Source organism: Paramisgurnus dabryanus, chromosome 4 (assembly GCF_030506205.2).
Source record: "Paramisgurnus dabryanus chromosome 4, PD_genome_1.1, whole genome shotgun sequence".
NCBI lineage: Eukaryota > Metazoa > Chordata > Actinopteri > Cypriniformes > Cobitidae > Paramisgurnus > Paramisgurnus dabryanus.
The window spans coordinates 14,226,171-14,246,964 of NC_133340.1; the positions used below are offsets into that span (position 1 = coordinate 14,226,171).

At 37.2% G+C, this 20,794-nt stretch overlaps 1 protein-coding gene across 1 annotated transcript in view; it reads left to right on the top strand.

Annotated features, from left to right (window-relative positions):
• Nucleotides 1-934: 934 nt before the first annotated feature.
• Nucleotides 935-20,794, top strand: part of tenm3 (teneurin transmembrane protein 3) — a 353,079-nt gene continuing 333,219 nt past the window's right edge. Inside the window, exon 1 of the mRNA XM_065265519.2 lies at nt 935-1,036. The gene's annotated coding sequence lies outside the window, so the exon portion shown is untranslated. The remainder of the gene's footprint in view (nt 1,037-20,794) is intronic.

A 20,794-nucleotide genomic window follows, 5' to 3' on the forward strand; every position in this document is an offset into this window, starting at 1 on the left:
AGAAAACAAAATATAAAATGAAACGATAAAGAAAGTCGTGCAACATACACAAAAAACTATACACAAATACATCAAATATTTTGTGACTATAACACAAATTTCTGTGAGATTGGGTTGAAATATTTTATTGACAATACTCAGATGAGCGTAGTACTATAGAGTGTAGTGAAGTTGGTCATGCAGGTCTTGTGTAGATGATAGTGATTGCTGAGATTGGCTGTTCTCCCTCTTATCTTCCGAAACGATGAGTTGTTTGTGCTCTCCAGCTCACCAGGAGGCCCGTGCCAACACTTCGCACTATATCGCAGTCTCTTATTGTCTAGATTTCGATCTCCATAGGGAGCTTATGCTATTCATTCACTACCATGCCATATGACTGACACGTAAACAACCAATCACGTTTCGAAGTGTTTCCAGTTAAGCGTTCCCTATGCATCAGACGTTTAGCCAACGGTCCGTGGTTGTGACGTCTGAGATTATTTAATAAATTGCTTTTAATGAAACCTCGATTAGGTGAATCCGTGCAAACCTTCTGAAAGTGTATGCTATTATGCAGTATCAAATCATGTGTCTATTTTGTGACCAAGGTGTCCACAGTTTTGTGTCAGGAGCTTATAAGGTTTTTTTATGGCTGGGTGCAGTTTTGTCATGCTTGGTTGGAGCAAAGAGGTATGTGGACTTGGTGGTCTATGCTTTAAGTGTCCATCACTGTCTGTCTCCTTAGAACTACATTAATTACATTCAGAGTCTCTCGGTTAGCTTTTCCTCTAATAAGCTAAAAAGGCCTGGAGAACATGATCGGTGAACCCACAGTGTGAAACATGACATCCATTCCCTTCTTTTCCAGGAATAAATGTTTCAATTTCTCTTGTTTCTTCTCTCTCTTGTTCTTTGAAGGTTGGTCTGCTGATCTTCGCAGTCTTGATGCACTGATGTCCGTGGGCTCTTGACCTTCATCCATGGATTAGTTCGTTTACGCTTGAGGCAGATCTAAGTGACCAGATGGTATTCCTATGTGTCACCTCCAGTGTGTGAGGTGAGTGATGCCCCAATTGGAAATGACATTTATTTACTTCCTCTGTTTTGTCAGGGCTCCTAACGCATCTTTACACAGCTGAGTTCAGACTGCTCTGATGTGGCTAAGTGGCTGCTCCAAATTCAGAACTGTGCTGCATAAAAGCCATCCCAAAATCTGCCACCTCCTGTGTTTCAGAGGTGGCTCTGATGCCGCTTTGGTTCTGTGGAAACGAAACGTGGCACCAGTGCAGCCCCAAACCTTATCATAGTCAAGACATATGCAACATTATTTCATTATTATTTGTAATTTCTGTATAAATGCATGTGTGTGTGTGTGTGTGTGTGTGTTTGCAGTATGATTTACAAATATTAACCTCGAGAACAAAAGACTGTTTCATAAGAATTTTTCCTTGATTAAGAAACACATACAAAACAAGAATAAATACACAAAAAGCATTTCAAATGCTCTTAAATAAATAAACTGTCACATAGCAGCCTTCAACATTTAAAATTGGCACTTAATTTTACTTTGTAATATGAAATCTCTTTTTGTAAATGCATATTGTGTTTGTGTGTCAGCGTGTACGAAACACTTTCTCTAAGCCCCATTCCTCTAAGGCTTAACAGCATCACCCAATCAGTGACAGGCGCTGTCTAGATGAACCAATCAGGGTGCGATTGGCTACTACCCTGTCTAGAATCAAAGGCACAGCTCTCCTATGATATTAAAATGCACAGTTTCTTTGTTCACGCCATGCTAAGACAGAGGATGGGAAGGGGGTAGGGTTATAAAATAAAACCATACTTCACTCACCCCCCAGAAAAACTTTTTGTGTTGCTCTACATATATCTCTGCGGGTGGGCACGCAATGACTCTCCCACTTTGAAATCGCAACCACTTCGGATGCCTCCATGAGCTTTTATCAACATCATACACTTTACCTCAATGAAATAGGACAACTAGAGTACAGCCTTCAATTCCGCACGTCATTGACGCCGCCATTTTGGCTCCTTTCGTCATTTCCTTAACTTGTTTGACCCACTTTCCAGTGTTATGTGTAGTTTCTTTTGACTGAATGGGTCAAAGTTTTTCCTTTTTTTCTTTTTTCTATGTACTGGATATATTATTGGGCAAATTGCACAGCTTTTGTGCAGATAAATTGGTATTCAATAAAAGCCGCAGTGTTTTTTTGATGCAGCCAGAGAGCTCGGCTGCACTGGGTGATAACTTCATCGCAGCGTGGGGTCAGGGGCAGGAAGAGAAGAGAAGCCTGGGTGAAAGGGGATTAAGAGGAGCCTTCGAAGAGATCTGGACTCGGACCACCTGCTGGGTTGCCCAGGCCTGGACCGAGTCTAATGTTTCTGATCAGCTATGCAATTGTCTGTCACCCCCTCTTTTCTCATTTTGCAAGAAAAAAGCTGTTCTTTCTCCCAATTTCCCTGCAACCAGATTATCTCTTTGCCCTTTTTTGTTGTTGTATCCTTCTTTCTATTATTTCGACCTAAGCTCACAGTTCCATAATTTCCCTTAGGGTCAGGTTAGGTAATGACGATAAGCAAACCTGATTTCAGATGTAATTTTGGATGCTTAATGGATAAGTAACTTTTAGCTGTGTGTGTATGTGTGTGTATGTGTGTGTACCGGTTATTTATGTGGGAACAAATTGTCCTCACAAAGATAGGAATACCAGTATTTTTATGACCTTGTGGGGACATTTTGGGGTCTCCATGAGGAAACAAGCTTATAAATCAAACAGAATTATGTTTTTTGAAAATGTGAAGTAGGAGAAAGTTTTCCGTGATGGTTGGGGTTAGGGGAAGGGAATAGAAATATACAGTTTGTACAGTATAAAAACCATTACGTCTATGGATTGTCCTCATAAAACATGGAAACCAAGAATGTGTGTGCAGCCCAGTCTCACGAATTTCGTTATATAGTCACGTAATTTTTTGATTCATTTTAACACATTAGGCGACATATAAAAAAATGTATCAGAAAAAATAAAAATAAACCAATACATAAAGTGACATTCTAATGCAAGCACCAAATCTAACCCTAAACCGAAGTGACAATGGTTTGAAAATAGGAAAAAAATTTGATATGTGATAATCACACGAAAACAGGAATTCGTTATATGATTACGAAAAAACGCGAAAATTCGTGATAATATCATGAAAAAAACTTGAAAATTTGTGCTAATATCAAAAAAAAAAAATTACGTGCCTATATCACAAAACCTTGTGAGACTGGGTAGGTGTGTGTGTGTGTGTGTGTGTGTGTGCGTGCGCGTGCGTGTGTGCGTGCGTGTGTGTGCGTGTGTGTTCACGCATGTCAGCACCGCATAATTTAGACTAAATCTAGATGGAAGAGTTAACTATCTGTGCCCTGAGGGTTGGTTGAAAAAATCAATTTACTGTTTAAAATCAATTTGATCACACTTTGAATTATTTCTCAAACTATTCTTGATTGATCCACAGAGATTCCTTATCGGAACTGTAGGAATTATAACTAATTATAATTAAACATTTTGATGATTGAAAAAACATATACAGGCCACACTGAATCACCAAATAATACTGAAGGAAAAACACATAGAGGGCACCTTAACGGCATCGTATTAAGTTCAAGACCCAAGAAAAGAGGCTTAAACATCCCAAAGAACAGAATCAAGTCTGTAATATTGAAAAATGTATATACACAGGATACAATATAATTCATATATTTCATTTCATATCTTTGTTGTTTATCCAAAGACAACATTAAACTTTACAACATTTTACTGCCGCTCTGATACAGTTTTACATTTACACACAGCGGATGCCGCAGAGTCTGCTCATACACAAGCATATTATACACTTCTTCTATTTGTGTGTGCGCTTCAGACCACATGCATTTATATGTGAAATCATGACAAAAATATGACGCGTTGGGAATTGAGAACTCTCCAAATCGAATTCATGTCGTCAGATGCCTAAAGATTCCCACCCCTCTTTCTTTGTTACTAATGGAGAATTGTGGTAGGGGAATATCCACTGATCAGTGTCTGTGGTCATTTTTTATTTTATCTTATATATTCACACATTAGCTGCAGGGGCTTTCGGATTATTATTTTTTTTCTCTTTTTCCCTTTCATCGATGCCAGAGAATATAAAAAAGAATGTCATAAAAAATGAATGTATACACAAAAAGCATTTTTCCTTGTTATGCGTGTGCTATAGTAGCTCTGCATCGGTTAAACCGATCAACCAGTAAGGTTTCCCCTACAATCAACACATCTGCATGTGAAATATTTTCCTGCGCCATGTTTCCAGCTGCAGTTAGATGTCTGAATACTGATAGGGCCAAAAGCATAGAGGAGTGCAGTGCAGAAGTGCAGGTGAACGCTCTGTTTGGCAGTTGCCTGACATGTTTCTTCTCTTTAGCATGTGGAGTGCAGACAAGCTCATGAATAACAGGTCTGATGAATGGACTGAGCAAGCTTAGCGCTAACTTTTACAGCCCCTGCTCCTGTGTTGCGCCCCGTAAAGGACTGTGTGTGTGTGTGTGTGTGTGTGTGTGTGTTTGCACTTGATGAAGAACAGTCTCACAGACTGTGCATGTATTTCAATAATGAATCTCTTCATTATCCGCTTATTATGTCAAGTTTATTTTGATAAAGGTTATGTTGTCAAAAACTGATAGAAGCCTGTAAAACATCAGTTAGAAAAATAGGCAAATTACTATAACACAGAGGGGTTATTAGGGATTACAAAGAACCTAATGTATTTTTTGTGGTATGCTACAGTATTATTCTCGCTTAAGTGGCTTCTGGTTTGTGTTCTGTACGTTTGTGTGTTTATTATATGTATTGCTGGTATGGCCCTCGAGCGTATGTTTTGTCTCAGCTATAAGCTGAAGATACAGAGATCTTGGCAGTCCTGTAGCGCGGAGGCAGCAAATGACTCCGTATGGATGGTATCTAAAAGATGGCTGTCAAGGTTCTCAGTGACATTATAGGGTTCCCAAGTCTTTTTCTTTTTTTTTTAAAGCAGACATATCATGCTTTTAAATCTGTCCTTTTTACATATAAATCATCTATTTGTGGTCTATGTAAAGCGAAACTGCAATGCTTGGGTCTGAATTCCTCATTATTATAGCCCCACAGGCCCCCTTTCTACCCCTTTTCTGATGTGCATCTGAGAGCAACTCGTTTTGGTACTGTCTTTTTAAATGCACGTCATACCCTGCCCCCTCTCCAGGTTGCAGAGGTGACACTCGGTTAAACTCCACCCCGTTCGGCCATTTTTGTAGTTTTATAGCAGAGATACGATTATCTAGCTGCACAGAAACTTTTTATTTACTCGTTATTCACAAAATGTCAACAACGGAAGACTTGTCCATCCAGCCTTATATGTTCGCGCCAGAGTCGGAAACGGACTGAGAGGAAAATGAAGACGACGAACCTGCAGAACAACGTCTTCATATGGAGGTATCGCAATGGGGTGAGGCTGCAGCCTCCGGAGGTCGCATATCTAGGCTGCATACGTCATCAAGACGGTCTTATTTCAGAATATTAACAATTATAAAGTTTACTATTATTCTTAGTTAATCGTAAGTTGTTGTAATATGCTCATGACTTGCAAATGTGATGCTCAGTTAACTTAAACCAGGCTTGATGCCCAAAAGCGATCTCCGCAGGCTGCAGCCTTCGGAGTGAGAAACAGCACTGCTAAACCATGACCACCGTGTACTTTACTTTTTTACTTTAAGTTATAAACTGCTTACCGAAGTGCTCTGCTCGTCGTCTCCAAAGAAAGAAGTAATTGACCCCTCAATCAGACGAAGTCTATCGGCAAATCCTTCTTTATACTGGCGGAGATTGGTGAAGTAGTTATCCTTAAAGTGCCTCGGGCACACAAAAATGACTTTACCCACAGATGTGAGTACATTTCTTACGCTCTCGTAACTTCTGCATCCTTGAGCTTGGACTACAATATCGCAGCGAGAAATATAAAATGGCGGATTGCTCGTAGTGTTGGGCTGGAAGTCAATGTCCTTATTTAGCAGTTCCGCTGCAAATACTGTGACGTAATTGTTCAAAAAACGTAATAGATAATAGAATATCAGAACCGGTTGGAAAATATGACCAAAACAGAATATAAAGATATCAACAAAGCACCTGAAGAGACTAATTTCAACTTTTATGTACTTATAAACACTACAAATATACAACAAAATGCATTTAAGAGCCAAGAAAGTGGATTTAGCATGATATGTCTCCTTTAAGCAGCCAACATCATATTCTGGAACATTCTCTCTCTCTCCTCTTGTAGCGGCTGTGGTCGGCCACTCTCAGCCTGTGCCAACTACCAATAACCATATTCCAGGAAAGAGCTCCACATGTTCAATTATATAATTACATCATCTCAGATTTAGACAGATGTCCCATAATATGTTTCAAATGCAATCAGCCGCACTCGTTCCCCACATAATGCATTTGGAGAAGAAAAATGATGTCCGCCGAGCATAAAACAGATCATGTTTGTTATGTTGCTGCTTCTGTTGCTTGCACTATTGATATTGTTATTATTAGTATTGTCGTGAGCGCCATTAGAATTTTTTTTGTGTGTGTATTTTTATGGTGAGCGCTTTAAGCAGACTGCTATCATGACAGCTTACCTGGAAACGCATTACGCAATAAACATACGCACAGGCAACTAACTGCCTAGTTAAAGCAATCATATAATAGGAGATGGATTTTCATATTAAAACCCACATGCTCCCGAGTGCCTACCTGGAATTCTATTGTTAATCTTAAATCTCACTGCTAAAGCAAGTCTTTCCCACTCAAATTTAAAGCATCTCCTCTCATTGTTCGGCAGACGGTGTAGAAAACCCTTGAGCCTTGAGTTCTGAGAGTTAGAATGAGTAATTGTTTACCTTTATAGAGACAAAGCTGTATTCCATTGTTTAAGCTGAACAGTAGTTTTTTTTTTTCTAGTAGCAGATAAATAGAAAGAGGTTTTATTTATTTATTGCTTTGTGTCAGCAGTTAAGCTGCTTATGGACAGAGTTTTGGCCACACGAGTGGTCAGGTGGGGCTACATTTTTGCAGTAGCCTACTACTGTATAGATATTATATTATGCTGTTTTCAAGATTAGGATATATTATTATATATTTACTTACTAGTTGTAGAGCACTCATACTGTTATTTTTTTATTTAAAAGTCACTACAGCAATATGCACTATAAGTCTATATTTTTAATATTTTAACACTTTTACAAAAATTATAATACAAAAAATTTATAAATAACAAATAAAAATAATTAACGGGGTTCTGAGAAACATTTCTGATGTAACTTCGGGAAAGCTATGAATTCATACACTTTAATTAGAAAACAATGGCATATGGTGCAACAAAAGGATAATGTAAAGTCAGCTGGTCATTATTGCAAAGTAAACCCCGACAGTGTGATCAGGACTCCAGTGGGAAGCGTTATATCTTATTGCGGTGCTAATTAGCCGAGAAAGTTAAGATAAATAAATGGATATATAAATAGTTAGATAAATGGATATGCTATTTGAGATGAAATTATTTTATGTAATATATTTTAGATTTCTGGGACTGTACCCTTTCACCTAAAGACTTCATATTGGTACCTCAGAGGTACATATTACTGTATGTCAAAGGTACATATCTGAACCTAAAGTTACATATTAGGACCTTTTTAAAAGTGACAGCTGGAGTGCATATTTTAACATATTTTAACAACAGAAATAAACAGCAGACTGATGCAAGAGACATGGATAGACTCTTTAAAATTATGTTGCTTCATGATGCCATAGAAGAACTAAATGGCTAAATGGTTCCATTAAGAATCTTTAAAGGATTAGTCAATTTTCTTAAAAAAAGTCTTAATAATTTACTCACCACCATGTCATCCAAATTGTTGATGTCTTTCTTTGTTCAGTTGTGAAGAAATTATGTTTTTTGAGGAAAACATTCCAAGATTTTTCTCATTTTAATGGAATTTAATGGACCCCAACAATTAACACTTAACTCAACACTTAACAGTTTTTTTCAACAGAGTTTCAAAGGACTCCAAACAATCCCAAACGAGGCAAAAGGGTATTATCTAGCAAAACGATTGTCATTTTTGACAATAAAAATAAAAATATGCACTTTTAAACCACAACTTCTCTGCGTAGTGACGTAGAAAGATCACATGTTACATATATGAAACACATATTTGCGGACCATTTTAAACAATAAACTGACACAAAGACATTAATTAGTTTCATTCGACATACAACAACGTTGGAACGGTCCTCTTTTTCCACACTTGTAAACACTGTGGCGTAGTTTTGCATACATCATCCATGACCTCTTGACGTGATGACGTCTTGCGTGAGGTCACGCTGGCGCATCAAAGGACCGCATATAGACGAGAAGTTGTGGTTTAAAAGTGCAGATTTTTTGTTTTTCGTGTCAAAAATGACAATTGTTTTGCTAGATAAGACCCTTATGCCTCGTTTGAAATTGTTTAGAGTCCTTTGAAACTCAGTTGAAAAAAAACTGTTAAGTGTTGAGTTAAGTGTTAAGTGTTGGGGTCCATTAAAGTCCATTAAAATGAGAAAAATCCTGGAATGTTTTTCTCAAAAAACATAATTTCCTCTCGACTGAACAAAGAAAGACATCCACATTTTGGATGACATGGTGGTGAGTAAATTATCTGGATTTTTTTTTTTTTTTAAGAAAATGTACTAATACTTTAACGTTCTAAGAACTTTTATGTTTCAAATAAGGGTACTTGTAGTAAAAAAGGTTATTTAGATTATAAAAACATATAAAAAAAGACATTTTAATGGTCTGCGTAGTTTTTGATGAGCCAAAAATTGTTATTTTATACTATCGCTGTAAAAAACCTTAAAAGCACCTTTATTTTTTAAGAGCGAGTGGAAACTGGGTTGTCTGGCACAATAGTCAATAATAAAATTAAGCAAGTCTTATCTGTAAACATTTGTCTGCCAAATGTTGTGAATGGCCAATCAGAATTGAGCTTTCCAGAGCGATGTTTTCTTTTCATTTGATGGTTCCAAGATTATCGCTAATTATTTTAACAACATTACTTTAGCAGGATTTGTATCTGTAGTTTTTGATACATAAAAGCACATGATCAACAAACAAAAGATGTTTTGACTACGAAGCACTGCCATCTGGGCCATCGTGCCATTGTCACTGTTGGCCTGGTGCTTTAAAGCTGTTTGGTATATTATTCTGTGTTAGCACTATTTATAGCCTTTTCTGAGATGACGTTTATCTGATAATTGTTGAAGTGGTTATGTGAAATGTGGCCTAGCTCAGAGGCAAAACAATTTAAATGGCATTATTCTTTTAAAAGGCCAGCTTTTTGTGCTTCTTTGATGAACGATAAAAATTGAATTGAAATGATATGAATGAGACTTTATTAATATGCACCCATTCAGTCAAAACAGCGTCTTGACAGGTGGAAGTTAACAATGCAGATGAGTAGTCCAATGACAGTTACATAAATTACAGTGTATTCGTCCATCTCATTCTCTTTTTTCAATCTTTTTTTAATCGTAGTGGTAGCCCTAGTCTGGAATAGTTGAATACCGTGATTGATTCTGACAGGGGAATGTAAATGGGGACAAAGGTTTGAGAGGTGACCTTTACCGCCAAAACTCTTAGGACCAACCCGCCACAAAGCGTCCGTTACAGTCGACAGCCCATCTCCATTTTTCACATCAAAATGTGGAGAATAAAGGCCTGTTTTACTAAAGGTAGGGCTGTTCTGTCCCATACCAACCGCGGATGTGTCAGTTCACCTGCATGGGCAAATCCCACTGTGCGGGAATCAGATAACTCCACACGCTAATCACAATAACCGTAACCTACTGTGACTAACACTGCTGACCACGGTGTTGATGTTTCCCTCCCGCTCTCTTCCTGCACACAGTCCCGTGGTCAATTATACCCTCAAGGCAGTAAATACTAATCATTTCCTTGTGAAGACAAAACTGTTGTTTCTTTAGCTGTCAAATGGCTTCACAACAGATCACAAGGGCAGTTTCTCCAGAGGTGTTGAGTTATGAAAAACACGTGCAAAGGAGCTCCACCCTGGACCGAGGGAGTGAGTCACTTTATGGAGGTGACGAGATGTAAACCGAGCTGCCAGAAAAATTTCATGTGTTAAAGATAAGATTAGCTGTGTTTTGTTTTTATATGTGGGTTAAAACAACAAACCGTCATGCACATACAGTGAATCTATAAGTGTCCACAGGGAAGAAGCGAGTCTTAGTCAATGATTCTTGAAACATCCTCATAAGCAGATGCTGTTCTCATTACATTAGCGTGAAATTTGACGTAATGAGTTTTCTTGCCTTTTTGGTACATTCTTATAACACAGTAATGTCAGGAATGTCATTTTCATGGTGGTTGTAGTTTCATTGTTTCAGTATTTTGAAGTACATTTTGGGTTTATGATAATGGTATTCAAGCAGTAAAACAATATAAAAAACTAATAATAAAAGAGTTATGACTCTTTCTTGCTATACATTATCATATAAATATTTGTTTAAATATTAATCTAGTGAAAAAGGATAAACAATAGTGGCTAAAAGTGATGTCCAACATCTAACAGTCTACATTTCTGGTCTTTATTAAAATATTTTATGAAAGAATATTTTATATTAAAGTATTTTGATTTGATTTTATCACAAAAAATGTATATTTCAATTTTAGTTTAAAAGTTTGCCAAAGTAGATGTTGCCATTTATTTAGTATTTTCCTAGACACCTGTCACTGATTACAGTAGTGGCCAAAAGTGTTGCCCCTTGAATGCCCCTGAGGTTAGAATAAACCATCAATATATGATGTGTATGGTACAAATTACCAGTACAAAACATTAATCTTTAAGATATTAATTAGACAAAATATCTTGGCAAAAAATGCAAAACACAAAAATATCAGACAAACTTGTTTTTTATTTGAATATACAAGAACTGCATAGAAAATCAGAAAGCTTTGAGATAATAAAGCATACATTATATGTTATTAATCTTTGTTGATCCTCTTCTGTGCTCATTTTGGTGCTCTTTATAACTTTGTACATGTCATTTTGTCCAGGCTTTGTAATTTATTTTAAAGGTGAGCTTCAGGTTATACTCCACCAAAACCAATGCAGCATGCATACAATTTTTTATGCATCTTTAATACAATATTTGAATATAGACCAAACATGTATACTGTTAGATGTTGGACATCACTTTTAGCCACTACTGTTGATCCTTTTTCACTTTTTATCAATAGCAACTTTTTAATGAAATAATGGACATAAAAGCAACAGCTTATGTATAGCTCTGTATAGCATAGTTCAATTTATTTATTTATTTATTTATTTATTTGTACTTACTGATTATTTTGTAATTTTTGTAAGCCAATAATTATCACTAAAATTGGATCTTGTGGTCAGTTTTCTATGAAGCATCATGTTCACTGTGTCAATTAGTATAGTTTTTTTTTTTTTCAATTAACTTCAATTAAAAACTACAGGTAATTTGTTTTGTACATAAATTTAAACCAGTAATAAAACCAAAAGCTTAATTTAGATTTTTGTTATTTTAATAAGTTTATGTTTTGTTTTATTTTCACAAGTATCAGTATTATTAGGCTTTACAGGCTTATTATTAGGCTTATGAATGGCTTTCAAGAAACTCAGACGTCAGAGGCCGATCAGTCTGCACAGCCCTTTATGCATTTGAATTCATGTTTTCGTCATCAGACTGTGTGCACCAAACTGTGATGTATGTACCGTGAAGGTTCAAGACGAATGCATGTACCGTTGCACCCCATATATATATTTGGTTATATATATATATATATATATATATATATATATATATATATATATATATATATATATATATATATATATATATATATATATATATATATATATATATATATATATATATATATAATATGACGAGACGAATCGAGACAAGACGAGACACAATTTGGGTTCACGAGAACGAGATGAGACAATATGTTTACACTTTTTAAGAAACCCTCAATGATAAAATAAATGAATATGAAACTGAAATCACATTATTTTTACATAACAATTATTTTGCTAACTGATAATGAAGTAATCTGTTATTTTTGGGTAATATAATAGACAGAAGTGAGCAGTAGCCTTTAAAATTACATAATAATGAAAATGCAATAATAATTCGTTCAAATAAAGTATTAAAACCAAGTTACATTAAGCAACATTAACAAACACACTACATTTGTGGCCTATAAATAAAAAGCATTATGTATGTATTATAACAAATGGCCTGCACGAGATCTCGTCACATCCCTCATATATATATATATATATATATATATATATATATATATTAATAAATCGGCATCAGCTGCGATTATGAATGCGATATTTCCCCTCTTGTCAGTGAACTACGGCTCTGTGTAGTAAATGCTGCTCTATCTGAAAGCAGCTGATGCCGATTTATTACTAATCAAGGAACCAGCTTTACCGACGAGCTGTGCATGACAATTACATGCTATTTATCGTGCAGCCCTAATATATGTATATATATATATATATATATATATATGTATATCATTTAATTCTCAGATGCCGTTTTGTAGAAATGCTTTCTTAAATTTCAATAATACAATATCCATTCAGTTACTGAGTTCAAAGGGTACTACATAACAGGAGTGACCCCTGTATATTCAGTCACATTACATTAGCACTGTCTGAAACCAGATAAGTGAATTCTCCCTATTGGAACCACATTTAGTATGAGCAACCTAATAATAGGCCTTTAGCAGGTAATATTCATCCTCTGCTAGACAGAAATAGGCCCAATAAACATAGAATCTTATGGGTTCTTCCCAGCATAAGAAAACTATAAAAAACTAGGTCGGAAGTCAGCTCGGTCACTGGGGACCGAGAACGGCCCTGCATTAACATAACGAGACATATCACGTCAGCAGGTGGCAGATTGCATCTTTCATTCCCTGGCATGTAGCATGAAAGGTCATCCGGAGCTCCGTCACCGAACGCCTCGCAGGGTTCCTACATGAACATGGAACAGTCCCAAGATGACCAGATTCACAGTGATAAACACGGCGCTTTTAGTAAGACGATACATGTAGCACCCATGTAGGCCTTCACCTATGAAACCAAACCAGGAGCGTCGTCCCACAGCAACAGTGTAAGCATCAAATTACTCCTTTCCGAGCCCACAGCAGATGACATCACCACCAACACTGTACCTGCTAGCCATTACTCTCCCTTCTAGAAAAACACTTCAAGTTATGTATTACTGCATGGCACCATATGAATCAAATCATTAAAACATTTTCCTTTGATACTCTTTGCCAATGCGTTTAAAAGGGAACACTTTATCCGCGGCTCTGTTGTTTAATTTTGCCGACCTGTTTGTTTGTGCTCCAAAATTAAAGCCATGGTGTGGCGTAAGTGCGTTGTAATAACGGCATCTGCGCTTTGGCTCCAACCTCGATCCCCCTCCCTTATTTTTCCTCGCTAAATTCCTCTTTTTAGAAAGCAAACCTCTCCACGGGGAAAATTAAACAGAAACTTTATACTTTTCTTTTTAAAGGAATCAAATGAACATTCCATCTCAAAAGTGTCAGTCAAAGTCCCACTCGGTGGTCTGGACTCGAGATTGCCTATATGTACTATATGAAGGGTTGACGCCGACAGCCATAGCAGCACACAGCAATTATGTTTAATAGGGAAAAGATTACAGTGCTTTTTATCAATTAAGTAATAATTCGTAAACAGTGGTAAAACTGCACACAATTTCCTACCTGAAATTCCCCTCCAACAGTTTTTTGACATAATCAGTCTTTTGCAATTTAATGAAGCATGGCAAATTAATTCTGAATGACTTCTTTGCAAATACTTACAGTGGGTTAAAACAGTAAAAAAAGCATGAATAGAATGGAACGCATTAAATGTTTGATTAGTGGCTGAGTTTGCATTGTGTATGGTTCATTTATCATCAACTGCTAAAGTTTTAATCATCACGTCTTTGAGAACATTTGCTGGAACAGTTGAATGCTCGTTCAGTCTGCCGGAAGACAGATTTGTGTGTGTTTGTCAGACATTATAGGAATAATTCCCTCAAAAAATTAAATTCTGTCATTTTTTACCCACCCACACCATATTTTTATCAGGTGAACTTAAATATAAAATATAATAAAACATAAACTTCAGTTCACAGTGGCTGTGAAGCTCCTGACAGAACAGTGCGCCATAAAATCATTGTTTAAAGGATTAGTCAATTTTCTTAATAATTCATTCACCACCATGTCATCCAAAATGTTGATGTCTTTCTTTGTTCAGTCGAGAAGAAATTTTGTTTTTTGAGGAAAACATTCCAGGATTTTTCTAATTTTAATGGACTTTAATGGACACCAGCACGTAACAGTTTTAATGCAGTTTAAAATTGCAGTTTCAACTGAGTTTCAAAGGACTCTAAACGATCCCAAACGAGGTATAAGGGTCTTATCTAGCTGAACGATTGTTATTGTTGACAAGAAAAATAAAAAATATGCACTTTTAAACCACAACTATCTCCGGTCCTGTGACGCGCCAGCGTGACCTTACGTAATTGCATAATGCCGTGGAAAGGTCACATGTTACATATATGAAATGCACATTTGCGGACCATTGTAAACAATAAACTGACACAAAGATCTTAATTAGTATCATTCGACATACAACAACGTCGGAACGGTTTTCTTACTCCACACTTGTAAACACTGGCGTGTAGTTTCGCATACGTCCTCCTTGACCTCTTGACGTGATGGCGCGTCACAGGACCGGAGTTATAAGAGAAGTTGTGGTTTAAAAGTGCATATTTTTTTATTTTATTTTCAAAAATGACAGTCGTTCAGCTAGATAAGACCCTTATGGATTGTTTGGGATCGTTTGGAGTCCTTTGAAACTCCGTTGAAGCTGCAATTTTTAACTGCATTAAAACTATTACGTGTTGGGGTCCATTAAAGTCCATTAAAATGAGAAAAATCCTGGAATATAATAAAAAACATAATTTCTTCTCGACTGAACAAAAAAAGACCAACATTTTGGATGACATGGTGGTGAGTAAATTATTTGGATTTTTTTTTTAAGACAATGGACTAAAGGAGAGGTCTTTCATTGTTCATGCCAAGAAAGCCCTTAATGAATAGAGAGTAGCAGCAGTAGTAGTAGTTTCCTATGATGGTTTCAAAAAATTTTGTTTTACACAGTCACATGCTGTTAACATCCCACAAAACATTTTACTGAATAGATTTTAATCTGGGAATGTCATGCTCTTCATTTTAATTCATTTTATTTATATTATTAGCCTATTATTTCATTATTTGAATTTAAACAATATTTAGAAGACACCTAGTACCACCACAGACCTCCAAGTGGCCCCAGACCCCCATATACTAAAGTATAAAAGTTCTATGATTCATTTATTTATTTTGAGCTTGATATTGTTTATCGTTGTGACACTTATTTTTTTCTGTTTGACTGCGTTTTGCAATATTTTTGTCTTTTGATCAAGTGAAATGGTCAAGCGTCACTGTATCTGATTTCCCACAGATTTATAAACAGGACGAGCACTTAGCCTATAATCTCAATGGCATCACTACTATAAATGGAAAGTTGTTTATTGTGTCTGCTTAAACACAAACAGTGCTGGTCCATTCTGTGAAGCCATTCCTTTAGGTTTCAGGCAGAGATGAAATGAGATCAGTTTATGATGGCAACAGACGCTTTCTGCTTCTACTTCCTGTGTTTAGACTGGGGTCTGATACACACACACACACACACACACACACACACACACACACACACACACACACACACACACACACACAACCTCTCACACGCACATCACTCACTACGTTGCCACTTTCTCATTTCCCCCATCCCATAATAAATCTACCCTCAGCTGGAATCTCCCCTAAATGTGCTTGAAAACTCAGAGCTCTGTGTATGTGTGTTGGAAAGTCTTGTACGATTATCTTTCATCGTGTTTGTGTTGTCACAACTTTTCAAGCCTGATCTGGTGCGTTTATGTGCGAGCAGCTTTGTGTGTGTTTAACCTTCTAGTGAATTCATGATGAATCTAAAAGGAATGCCACAGATGTCTGTAAGCAGCCAAACCCCCATGTATCCTGGATGAACTACTCATACAGTAAAGTGTCGCAAAGATCTCAAAGAAAGGATTCACTGTATTCTTTATTGGACTCCATATGGATCGACTGAAAGGCGCTGTATTGATTGCACAGGTTAATGAAGAACAAAGTGTGTGGCAAGGACTTCAAATAGATTGAGACCTCAAAATACAAGAAGAAACAATCAAACACAAGGTTCAATCAAATACTGTATTGAAGCAACAAAATTAAGAATAAGCCTCCAGAGGCAAGAAACGAAGCATAGAAAGAGGAGAATGGTATCAAGATCAAAAGCTAAGGCTGCAATCATTGACCGAAAGTTTCAGTATCTCTACAGTAATCTACGAGTTAAAAAGAAAGTGAAAATAGATGCATTCCATCCTGTGATATGCGGATATTCGTGTTGTGTAGTGCAGAAACAGGTTAAATTAATCAGCTGCTTCAGTTGCTCTGTTCAGAGCCGCTTTGGGTTCACCGTGAACTCATGTCTGAAGATGGGGTCAGCCATAAAATATAGTGTGATATTGTCACATTGAGAATGAAGGAAGTGAATTCATCATGGTTCTTGCGTGATGCATGGAGCAATACGGTGAAAGCGACGGCACCCGGATAGGAGAGGCGAACATAGTCACGAATCACGTCGCTCTCCGCAAGCATTTTATTAAAAAGCTTGCTTTAGTCAATTGAATGGAGCAACTAAATGATTGCAATGAGGGCCTTTAACTGCAAATGAGAGGGAAAAAAAGTTTTCTGTGGAGCCACAGAGCTTGTTCAAAGTACGAGAAGAAAATAAGCAGTTATATCCTTACTGCACATCCTCCAAGTTGCAACCTATCCCCTTTTGTAATTATTACCGTATGTTTTGCAGATGACTGCAGATGTTAGCATTTTCAGTTACCAGTAGTTTCGCTACAATTCTGAGTGGAAAATAATGTTAATGCGGTTGTTGTAAACGCACACAAACAGTTTTAATCCATCTGTCTGCATGAGAACATTCATGCACCCAGTGTCTGCTACATATACGAACTTGTCACAAACACAAGCACTTGTATTGCACAAGCAAGAGCTGATATTTGATATAACAACTTGATTATGAGAATTACAGTTTTTTACAGTAGTTCTATTAAATTAGTATTAACTTACATTTTTGAAAGGGATGTTTTTTTGTCTATTTATAAAAATCCATTCCACCGAGCTTGTCAGGAATGCCCAAATAGACAAGCTGAGTGATACAAAACCAGTCCCATTGCCATTATGCTAAATAGACTGTGTACTAAATGTCAGCACTCGTTGAAGACTGCTTGTCCAATCAGATTACATGATCATCGCAACATTTATGCCATGTAATTCATGTTACCCATGTATTGTAAACACAGCTTTCTGTACGCTTCTCTGGCATATGGACACACACAACCCCCCAAAGTGCAAAAACCACTGATGTGCATCTGCAGAACCCAATGGTCATGTGACACATCTGGAGGTTTCCAGTTGTATGCCCTAGTTGGCTGGAGATGAGGAGGACCTTAGAGCCTAGTGAGAGAGAGAAAAGATGACATTGACTCGTCCTAACACTTCAGTGGCCGTGTGAGGGATGCGCCCGTGAAGGTGGGGGAGGGCGGTACATCAGTGCTTTAAAGTATAGTGTCGTCTTAGTGTACACATGCCACATGGAGACACTCCCACACCGGCAAGAGACATCCAGACAGCAATTAGGTGAGGGATTGTGGGTAAGACACATGTGTGATGCAGATATACATTAATATGTATTACACACAATTTACTCTATGGTGCTGCATGTCCGTCGTGCGGCAGGTAGGACTGGATTGCCATAGCCACTGCACGGAGAGCTGAACACCTATGTGTGAATATCTCGGTCTAATCTTCTATTCTGGTGCAGTGAGTTGTGCTTGCCAGCCGAGTGTCTGTCAGCATGCAGGACAAGAGGGAAGTTTTGCATTTGTGGACACTTAGGGACGGACTGTGGACGGCTCTATATGTAGTGAAGCATGAAGCGATGTCAGGGTCTGTCACTGCCAGCATACGCTGCCCACTCGGGGCCGCCCCAGAGGCATTGACCGTACAGCAGCCATCTTTTTCACACACATACTCAAGCACACATTCAGCCAGCACAGAGGAGCTGGGAAGGGACGTGTTGTCTTATTGGAGAAGCATCCTTCTTTTTTAGTGCATGTGTGTGTTAAGTTTGTTCTCCAACTGTGTGTTTGCTTATTCAGTGCAGCAGGTGAATGAATGGGTATCCTGGACTGTGATAAGACACCCCTCAGGTGTGTGTGTGGTTTGGATGGGTGGAAAATAGGGCTGTGTGTGTGTGTGTGTGAGTGAGGGGGTGTTTGTGTCCTGCAGTGGGGAAAGGAGAGAGAGTGAGAGAGTGATGAAGGGTGAAAGCAGGGGGAGACTAGACACTTTGATGATGTTAATTTTGGGTTTATCTCACAGATGGTATGAATGATTTCTGTTTGGTTGAAGCTCATCTAGAACACCGGGGGTTCTTTTATCTCCCTTCCACTTATTTATTTATTTACGTATTTTATCACCAGACCCCCCCACACTATATCCACCCAAACGGTACTTGGACACTTTGTTTTGATTACATTGTTAACATTTCACACCACTGAAAATTTTGTTCCCTTTCGAGTTTAGAGAGAGGCTCCATGCGGACTGATTTTGATAAATGAAATGCCTGCTCTGAAGAGCAAAATAAACTTGCTCATTATTGAAAGTGGCTCCTAATGGAAAGAATTAACTTGATTGAGATCTGTGAAGTTGAATTTGGCCAACAATGCCGGTGATAATGTTTATTCAATGGAGCAGTTGAAGAGGATTGTCTAACGGTTATTGTCTCTAAATGGCACCCTTTTTATGAATAGATTTGAATGTTTAAACATACTACAGTATAATAGGTAAAGCATTGTTTTATAGAGCACTTTGTGTTAGAAATATGTATCTGGCAGGAGTTGGCCAGAATGGTATATTACGTAAATCTTAATGTTATACAGATTTCAGTATTTTTTGTTTTTGCTTTGCTCTAAAATGTTGGCTATATACTAGTCTCCATTGTTAGTGCTTGTTAGACTTGCCCACAAGCTAGTGTGATAACATCAGTCTGTCCGCTGAGGGTCTTATTGGAGACATTTGTAAACAAATAAGTATAAATGTTTAAAACTAAAAATCAAATCAAAATATTAGTACCTGGCATAAAGATGGAAACCAGCACAGCTATGCAATTGTGTAAACCCTTTATATTCGTCTGACATGTTTTCTTGTAAATAATTTTTTATCAAAACTTTTAAGCTGTATTTCTAAATGGTCTAAGGCTGGGATTAAGCAGATTTGATGCCAAAGTATTAAATGAACATATAATGGGTGCCAAAAGCATTTGGTTAATATCATTATCTCATTTTTGACAGATGTGGCGTTTAGCAGCTTTTGCATCTGAGCTCCTACATTTTTAGTAATTATAAGCAGGTGCTACAGTATGGCATCATAGTACAGTTCTTTAAGGAATAATTCACAGAAAATGAAAATTATGTAATTTACTCATTGTCAGATTGTTCCAAACCAAATTTCTTTGTTCTACTAAACACAAATGAAGCTGTTTTGAATAATTTTTGTAACCAAGCAGATCTGGGGCACCATTAACTTCCATTGTAGGAAATATAATAGTATGGAAGTGAATGGTGCCCCAGATCTGTTTGGTTATTAAAATGTTTATAATATCTCCATCTGTGTTTAGCAGAACAAAAAATGTATACAGGCTTGGAACAACTGGAGGGTGAGTAAATGATAACAGAATTTTCATTTTAGGTTGCCTGCACTTGTGGTTTACTTTCTTATCAGTTATTTATACTATGGGCTGTTGAATGCTTTATTCTGATTTGTTGGGAAATGTTCAATAAGTATGCATTATTTTCAATAAACACACACCTGACCTGTCAAATGTCTTAAAATAACCACCAGGGCAATGTCTGTGGTAATCGTGGAATAATTGACTCCCGGTCCTTTAAATTATTTGAAAATAAAGCACACCCGCGGTGTAACAGCAAACTTGGTTGTGCATTTTTTTCAAATAATTCAACGGCCCGTCCAATTTTTTCTTAGTTATTATTTAAGTTATTAGTTGTTTATTTTGTTGAACATTCAGCACAAACCGTGACAGCAAATTTAAAATCCATTGCAAAACATACACTAATGTGATGATTTTCTATCCCTTAAAAAAAATGTCATCATGTATAACACTGAAACTTCAAATGAAATCTTCCTACAGACTGTGACGGTCGTGATTTGATTTCTGCAGAGGAGTGTTTTCCAGTCAACTGCCACTGTGCAGAGGCAGAAAGGTCCTCTTTGTTCAAAGTATGCTAAACCCTTCAGCAAATGCACTGGATTCAGCCGACATACCGCTCTCTTGTACTTTTGTTCTACCGGGTGTCAGCAAAATTAATAATTCATACCATTTACAGAGTAACTCTGAAATGAATCCTGAATGAAACTTGAGGAGAACACCTGATTACATTCATTTAGCTCAGCACAAAGCGAG